The 8820-nt window shown below is 39.8% G+C and overlaps 1 pseudogene; it reads right to left on the bottom strand.

Annotated features, from left to right (window-relative positions):
• Positions 1–267: 267 nt before the first annotated feature.
• LOC141957564 (uncharacterized) lies at positions 268–2597 on the bottom strand (annotated as a pseudogene).
• Positions 2598–8820: the final 6223 nt, after the last annotated feature.

The following is an 8820-nucleotide window of genomic DNA, read 5'->3' on the forward strand; positions in this document are numbered from 1 at the left end:
GTTTATTTCTTCCCTTCCAGGTCCTGCTAGGAAAGTTTTCCTTTGTGCTTGAGTATCCTAAGAGTGTACCAACTTCCAGTATCCCTTTTCTTATGGCACCTGCTATTATTCTAGCCCAGCCATAATGAGATTTCCTTCCTGCCAGGAACTGAAGAAAGAGTCCCAGCTCTGCAGAATGTAGAAGAGGAACAGAATCACGGAATCATCTAGGTTGGAAAGGACCCTGGAGATCATCTAGTCCAACCGTTCACCTAGCACAGTTCCCACCTACAGCATATCCTTAAGCTCTAAATCGACCCGACTCTTGAACACCTCCAGGGATGGGGACTCCACCACCTCCCTGGGCAGCCCATTCCAACGCCTAACAACCCCTTCTGGAAAGAAATGCTTCCTAATATCTAGTCTGAACTTTACCTGGCACAACTTGAGGCCATTCCCTCTTGTTCTGTCACTTTCTACTAGGCTAAAGAGGCTCATCCCCAGCTCTCTGCAGCTTCCTTTCAGGTAGCTGTAGAAGGCGATGAGGTCTCCCCTCAGCCTCCTCTTCTCCAGACTAAACACCCCCAGTTCCCTCAGCCGCTCCCCGTACGACCTGTGCTCCAGACCCTGCACCAGCTTTGTTGCCCTTCTCTGGACACGCTCGAGTCATTCAATGTCCTTTTTGTAGTGAGGGGCCCAAAACTGAACACAGGAATCGAGGGGCGGCCTCACCAGTGCCCAGTACAGGGGTCAGATCCCTTCCCTGTCCCTGCTGGCCACGCTATTGCTGACACAAGCCAGGATGCCATTGGCCTTCTTGGCCACCTGGGCACACTGCTGGCTTATATTCAGCAGAGAACAGAGTTACAGTGGGGAGAAGTATTAGTGGCAGTGTGGAAAGTACATAGAATTGTGTGCGAGAGGGATTTCTCTCTCCAGAAGAGACATTCTCTCTCCTGTCTCTCTGTTGACTGTGTCTCTGCTGGACTATGCTGGACCTCAAAATCCCTAACACAGCTGCCTCTGTTAGCACCCATATGTAATTAAAATTAATGTAGACTTCAATTTCCTTAATTCCCATGTGATAACTTGCCCATGACAACATGTAATGACCTATATTACCCTGGGATAAGCTGAAATATTTTTTGTTGACTAAAACCATGAGTTTTTCAAGCTGAGGCAACAGAAGTTTGACCGTTTCTTTTATTCCATGGGATTGTAAAACAGGAAGGAACGGCTATTATGCTCCATTCGGTGTAATTTGAGGTAGGTTTGCAGGAGCCAGTGGACTTGTGCCTTTTCAAGACAGCTGGTACTGTATTCTCTTGAATTCATTCAACATAGTATTTCTTGTAAGTCTGTAGTACAATAAAGTACCAACTTTTTCCTTGTTTGGAATAGATTCTGGTGCTTGTTGCCACAGTCCTGGAAAGGCAGAATGGGATGCAGGTGAGCTGCAACAAATGAGTGGGGGTGGTTTGTATCTTATCATCTGTGTAGATCTGAGAAAGGAGTGGTGGAGAAAAGATCAGTCGACCTGGTGTAACTTGTTTATGAAAGGACTTGTTTGGTACTCCTCGCTTCTGCTTCCAGACACCAGTGCATGTGCAAAGGGATTGAACCCTGAACTGCAGATGGGCACATTCCCTGTCTAGTTCCTTACCAGACAGTTCCTTGCTGCTGGATCTGTCAACATGCATTCAGATCCCAGGCTGTGCCCTCACTGCGTTGGGTGCCCAGTGTACCACCTGCCTCTTCTGGCAGGTGCACTTGGGAGGTGCCAGGGCCAATTCCTTGCTTGGTACATATTGCTCTACATTTTCCTCATTATTTTTTTTTTTGTAATTTTCTAGAAGAAACACTAGCAAATAAACACCATATCTGTTATCAGATATTAGTGGATGATATGTCTTCTTGCTCTAAATATATTGCTATTTTTACCTATTGATTTGAACTTTTGATGATGGTATAGAAAAATACAAGTAGAGGTAGCTGTATGCAGCATCAGAGACTTTAATTTTAACAAGAGTGAAGGGCTGATTTTTTCCCAATGTGCTATTAGAACAACCTGATACCTCCTTTTTAAAGGATTTGCTCATTCCATCTGATAGATATTTGTGTGGCAGAGGGGATGAAGCACCATTACCAGACATTTCCAGTTGTCTTAGGAAATAGATTTGTGTCCTGAAGGCTGGAAGCCATTTACTTCCTAAAAAAGAGTTTGCTTGTAATCCCAGAACATTGTTTAAAGATGCATGTGTATGGGTATTATCAATGTTCACTTTTTGAGATGTTCTTTAATATGAAGATGGATCTATGTTTTTATTTTGACTGTAACTCCACACTTCTACAAAGCCCACCAAACTTTTGAGGTTTATTTCTAGCATTAAGAATATAAGAAAGAGGAAAGAATGGAGAGGAAAAGAGAAGGCGGCCTACCTGTGGTGAGATGTATTATGTATGCAGTATGTGACTTCCTTTGTATGGTCCACCGGATAGGAAAAAATTTCAACTGTTTTGCCTTCCTCTGAAATCTCTCTCTGGAAGGACACTGTAAACGAAGTCAGGAGTCTATATTCCAGATTGAAATTGGGGGCATCAAAAAACAAGTGACCCATACTGATATAACTAATTTATGTCCCAAACAACTCCACAAATGCAGAGCACAAGCTGCCTTCTCAGTCTGGCCATAATGCTACTTTCATTTAGAATACCTTCACCTTATGTCCAGGCAAGGTTTGGATGTAATTTATCAGTCCAGCAGCTAAAGGGCAATTCAGTTATAAATAGCCTGATAATGTAAATTTCAATAATTTACTTTTACTTGCATCTTTTTCTGTCTCCTTCTAAGATTACTTGTTCCTGTGTAAATCTCTCAAGCCCATGCAGAATCTCTGAGACACACGAAGTAGAAATTCGTTCTCTCAAAGTTTACAGTTTTAAAAATTTACTTTCATTTCAGTTAGATATGAAACCTGATATTTTAAAATTTCCCAAGAAATAATTCCCGTTAAAAACTATTTCACACAGAACAGTGTTCTACTTTCCAAGCAATTTTTTTGTCCGTTTTGGTTTTTTTTTTTTTTTTTTTTTTTTGTCTATGATTTATTTTTATTAGTCTCATCTGCTCTAATTGCAATTTTGAAATGAATAGTTGCAATCAGTATCAGTTTCCACCACAGTCATGGCACTCTGTGGAATGTTTTAGCATGCCCAGAACCTCCAGTTCACATACCAAGATCTTCTGTCTCTATCACTCCATCTCTATGAGATTCACTGTGTTTGTTTTATGCTTGGAATGGTCTTCTAACTTTGCACCACTGTATTACTCAGTGTTGGACTCGCTGTTGTTTCTCTCATTATGTTCAAAGGATTGAAATTATATTAATCAACTAAATGAACAAAATCTTCAAGTTTCTGACCTTCTCCAGAGCAGGTCCCACAGAATTTCTTCTCTGGCTTTTAGACCATTAGTACCTTCTCTGTGTCCCAAGACAGCTGAATATTTAAGTGTGCATTAACAGTTCTCTGCCTAAAAGCTTTGTGAAATGTGGGCTGCTGATCTTGAATTAGAGGGCTTGGTCCTGACAGGGTCTGTCTCAGTGGCAGATCCAGACAGGGTGAAGTTCAGTTGCTTGGACATAGACATCTATTGCCATTAAAGATATCCTGTATAGTGTTCCCTCATCCTCCTGTTGTGTCTTTAGGAAGTCTTGTGTCATTGCGGCCACGTAGTGTCCTTAAATCGTGCAAGAATCCCATCCTTATTGTCTATTTAAAATGAATCGTATCAACAGTTTTACTGAATTTGGTGTTAAGCAAATGCTCAAGTTAACATCACCTACTGACATGTTTCTGCAGAACATGTTTCTGCTTAGATTTCTTATTCCTCAACCATCTTTTTTTTTTCCTTTTTTTTTTTTTTTCCCCCTAGGCGGAAGAGTTTTTATTATAAATATATTAATAATGAGCTATAATCCAGGAAGAACTGTCAATAAGCCTTCCCTGCTTCCCATTTGTAACCTTGTATTTTTTTTAATAGACAACTTAGTATGGTATATGGTAATGATATTTTCTACTGTTTGAGATCAGCCTACACTATCTTTATCCATACATATTCATCAAAAATCCACTGTCAGCTGTAAATAACAACAGAATTGAATTGTAGGCATTTTGTACTTAGCTCTTTCTTGTCTGGAAGACATTAACACCCATCTGTACTTAATGTAATATTTCCAAATGTCAGTGTCTCTACCAATGCATCATGACTGCCAGTAGGTGATACAATTAAGGATGGAATTCAATGATTTCCAGAGATATAATACTGTAATGTTAAGTATACAGACATTTTCTACAGCAATTCATATTTCTTCCTGTTTGATATTATGCTTTTTTTTGGCCGCTGTTTGCCATCCACTACATATGCTTTCTTAAGAGTGACTTGCTGACCTCTGATTGGTTTTCTGATTAATCTCATGGCATGCCTTTGTTAAATCTCAACTTAAATAGTTGTCACTGAAATGATGCCAGTGTTTGACATTTTGTTTTGGCTCTGGTTTGCACGAGACTAACAGCATGATTTGTCAAGTCTGTAGCAGCTGGAAAAAGCTTTTTCCAGGACTGCAGGACAGCACTAGAGGGCATTCTTCTTGTAATGAATGTAACAGGGAAGAATACTTCTCTATTCAGTGATTTGGTGCCAGTTATAAATGAACTCAGTGCTGCCCAGTTACACACAGAGGTTACTTCCCAGGTCTCAGGCTGGACTGCTGCCATGTAAGGTCTGCAGGATGGAGTTTCCTGAGTGCTGGCATGCAAACACACCCCCTGACCATCCAGTTTGCCTCAGCATACTTTCACATACCTCTAGTACTATCTTTGTGAGTAGTTACTGGAGTGGAAATACATTTCTCCTGTTCATAATTTATGCAGTCAGAGAAGTAGTTTTGTTCGTCTGCTAAAACTGCACCTACTCTTTGCTCAGCATTGTCCTTTACGTCAAAGCTGAATTAATTTGTTAAGAATGTCCTCATATGCTGATCCATTAAGAAGACTACTGGGACAAGGCATGCAAATCCAGAGAGCCTTGGGGTTGTAAAAAATATTTTTGTCAAAGAAAACAAAGTGTAAAAATGGAAAAGCAAGCTTTTATTTTTTTATTAAAAAAAAAGAAAAAGAACATTTCCTTTTTTTTCCTTTTCATTTTCTTTGCCCCTACCTCACAGCTTGAGGAAAACTGGCTTAGGACTGCTAGTCTTACCTCATTTGCTTTCTCCTCAGGAAGAGAGTGCTGTTTACTGCATGAGCAAGAACCCAGTGATGGATTAATGTTTGGTGTTACTTGAATTGCTCCCATGTTTGGAGGAAAAAAATTAAATCTGTAGGCATGCTTTATGAATGTTAAGAAAGCTGTGACCTTAGTATATGAATTCCTGATTTGGAATTCAGCCAGAGAGGTATCCATGTATTCACCTCCTATTTAAATTATGTGCTTTAGGTTCATTAAATCAGGGCTGGATCTAAAAATAAACAAAATATGCAGTTTCTTCAGGTAGTTGTGTTCTTTATGCATTTAAACCAATTTTTCCAGCAGGCCTAACTGTAGCAGTTACTGTCAGATAATATAGGAAATTATACATGACAATCTACAGAGAGAATGAGTTTCAAGTATCAGTGTAGCATTTATGTGTAACTGTTTCAAGTGGTTCATGTCAGCATAGCTTTAGTTCAGTTGAAAATTAGATGACTCGAAACCTGATATGAGAAAGAGAAGTGAGTTAGGGATCTACCAGCAAGAAAGTCAGTAGAACTAGGTTGACCACAAAGGATGCACTGGAGATATATTTTATCTTATTTTGCTAAACTGGTATCCAGCCACTTCATATACAGTAAGATGATTTTATATTAGTGATTGAGATAATGAAAGAATAGTCCTTCACCAAGGTGGTGCTCCTCTGGCACTGAATTCATATACATGCTGAGTCTCCCACATGCTCCAGAAACCTCCCTGAAACCCTCCTATGATCGTAGGCAAAATTTTGCACCTTAACAAGTTAGCTTTAAATATGACTCTGACTTCTGACTTTTAATAGTTATTTTTTCCTCTCACATTCCTTTTTGCTTTTAATTGATATCCACATGACCACCAGTGATATGATTTTAAATGCTATTCAGTGCATCATCAAGTAGCTAGAAACAACTGTTGTGAAGAGATTCCTTTGAAGATTGTAATTATATTAGCTCTTCATTCTCCTAAAGCCAATAGCTACACATTGTTTCTATGTATTACTCACTGCCTGAGGTTTATTCAGGTAGGCTACCAGCTTTTAGAAGAAAGGAACATTTTTTGAATTGACCTCTATCACTCAATCATTTTAGTAGCCTAGGTAATGATTATAATTGATATAAAATACTCTTTTTCATTCACTATGGTGAGATTCTTGTTTCAGCCTTCCCTGATCTGTGGGCTTGAGTCAAACACAGGGTGGAAAGGTTAAGGGAGAAAGATTAGTTTAATTCCAAAGGTGCTATTCATATTTGATGCGTTTGTTTTATACTGTGATATCTGTGCCCTTTTTTAAGTGCAAAACCTATGAGTAGCTTAGTGGTCAATGCGTAAACCTGCTCTTTGAGGAATACCCTGGAGCTGAGGCAATATAATAAGCCATTGTGCTGCCTGATGCTTTGGGGACTGCTGTATCACAGGCAAGGCAGGACTGTTCACTGCCTGGGACAATACTCTGCCCCTGTGGTGGAGTGTCTTCTTTGGGGACAGATAACCCTTGCCTAGGAAGATCATGGGATCTTCAGCTCTGAAGAACTGAAAAAAGCTGGAGAGTGGCTCACTCATCATTCATCAACAACTAACCCTGATCAGGGAGGCATAGAACAGATGACATTCCATTTTTAGGGTCATTTTTAGTTTAATCATTTTTTGCTCTATTCAGTCATTCTGAGTAGTGTTCTCCATAATTTCCAGTTTAATTTTGTTCAAAACCAGAGGTAAAAGTAGGGTGTCTTGACAGCTCTTGACTCAAATTCTTAATTATTACATGGGATGCCTAAGGGTTTTGTTATGTGAAGTCGGAAGTACACAGTGAAGAGAAGAATGGGAAGGAAAAGAAAAAGGAGAAGGCTCAACGGGTAGACTTCGCTGCTGACAGGCCAGTCCTTCTAAAGTTTTCAGTCCAAGGTTTGTTTAAGAACAGGATGGACCTGGTTCTGGTACCAGGGGAAGGAATAGACATATGGGCAAAAAACTGAGAAGAGTTAAACTGAACATTGTGACACCTGCAGTCTGGTGTCTTGTTTACCAGTTAGTTCACTGGTACATGAAAGGCAAGCACTGATAGCATGCCCCACGCTTTATGAAATTTTAAACAACGAACTAACAATATATGTCATATGTCTGAAGTGTTTAAACAAACACAAGAAGTGAATCAGTAAGTAGGTCCAGTTTTGCATTTCTTCTGTGCATGTAATTCCCTCTGAGGTCAAATTGCTCTCTGCTGACTAACTGAACTGTATGTTGGTATTGACCACTAATAAATTCTTTGAGGGCTAGTGAGGAATATAATCAACTTTCTATGGACTTAATTTTTTGTAATAATTTGGCAAAATAATTGTAAGGGGAGAATGAAATGATGAATTTTGGGTAGGTGCAGAGAAAAGTGATGTTTGTGACAAGCAGAAAGTCACAAGTTCAACATTTACAGTTTGATCTAGCATAAATTACAGAGAAAAAGAAGGTAATTTTATGATTAATTTCTGTAAAACATCTGTACATTCAATTTTCTTGGTGGTTGTGACATATTGAAAATGAGAAAAGGGAGACTTCCAAACCACTATAGCTATCTGCTGTGCATGATTGAGACAGAATATTTTATGGAGGTATATGCATTATAGAAATGCTCGGTTATGGCAAGATCTGTGAAAGGAATGTAGGGATCTGAATTAAGACTTAATGTTGGACCTTGGCACTTAGTTAAAGTTCATTTTAGCTACCTGAGAATATTAAATCGAACAACTAGCATCTAGTTGCCAACCCATAGCTGGTAGCAGCTTTTCTCGCTGAGACACAGTATCAGACAGTGTGACATTTCCATTTTACCACAAAATAAAGGAAGTCCATATGAGATGTCATTGAAGGTGCTCCTCTGCCTGTCTAGATTGAGGGGTTTGATCTTGTGGGAAAATTCGGAGCATGCTGCTCAGGTTGCAGCTGATATTGCAGTGACCATTGCTTCCATTCCAAGGAGATGTCTCCTTGCTAAGCAAGGGCTCCCTGGTTACAACACATAGGCTGAGTTCTGCATCTCCTGCCATCACGTTCCATTTCCCCCTGAAAAAAGGAATCTATATTTTCCTTCTGCAAGGACTGTTGGGATTCTAGAGGACTTTCTGCGAGAGAATGGACATGTGAGCAATCCTGCGTGAGAACAAGACTGATAAGAGCCTCAGCCGAGCAAGAATGCGATAAGGATGTGATCCTGAATGAGGGGGGAGAAACTCGACGAGACAAACAACCCCCGGAAGGGGTTGGGATGGAAGAGGAAGTTACACAAGGCAGGAAGCCTGGCAAGGCTGATGTGGCACTTTTTATCCAACCATAAGAAGGTTTAAAGCACGGGCTAAGTTAACTGTCCAATCTTGAGGACTTGTTCTGCATGTTACTCACGTGTGCAGGAGAACATTATAAAAGGGCTTTCTTAGTTGTAATAAACAGGCATTGCTTGATCACATTGGTCATGTGCATGCTCAGCTCTCCCGCAAAGGACTGTGGTTTTTTTGTTTGTTTGTTTGTTTGTTTTTGTTTGTTTGTTTTTTTTTTTTTTTTTTTTT

Source organism: Athene noctua, chromosome 1 (assembly GCF_965140245.1).
Source record: "Athene noctua chromosome 1, bAthNoc1.hap1.1, whole genome shotgun sequence".
Lineage (NCBI taxonomy): Eukaryota > Metazoa > Chordata > Aves > Strigiformes > Strigidae > Athene > Athene noctua.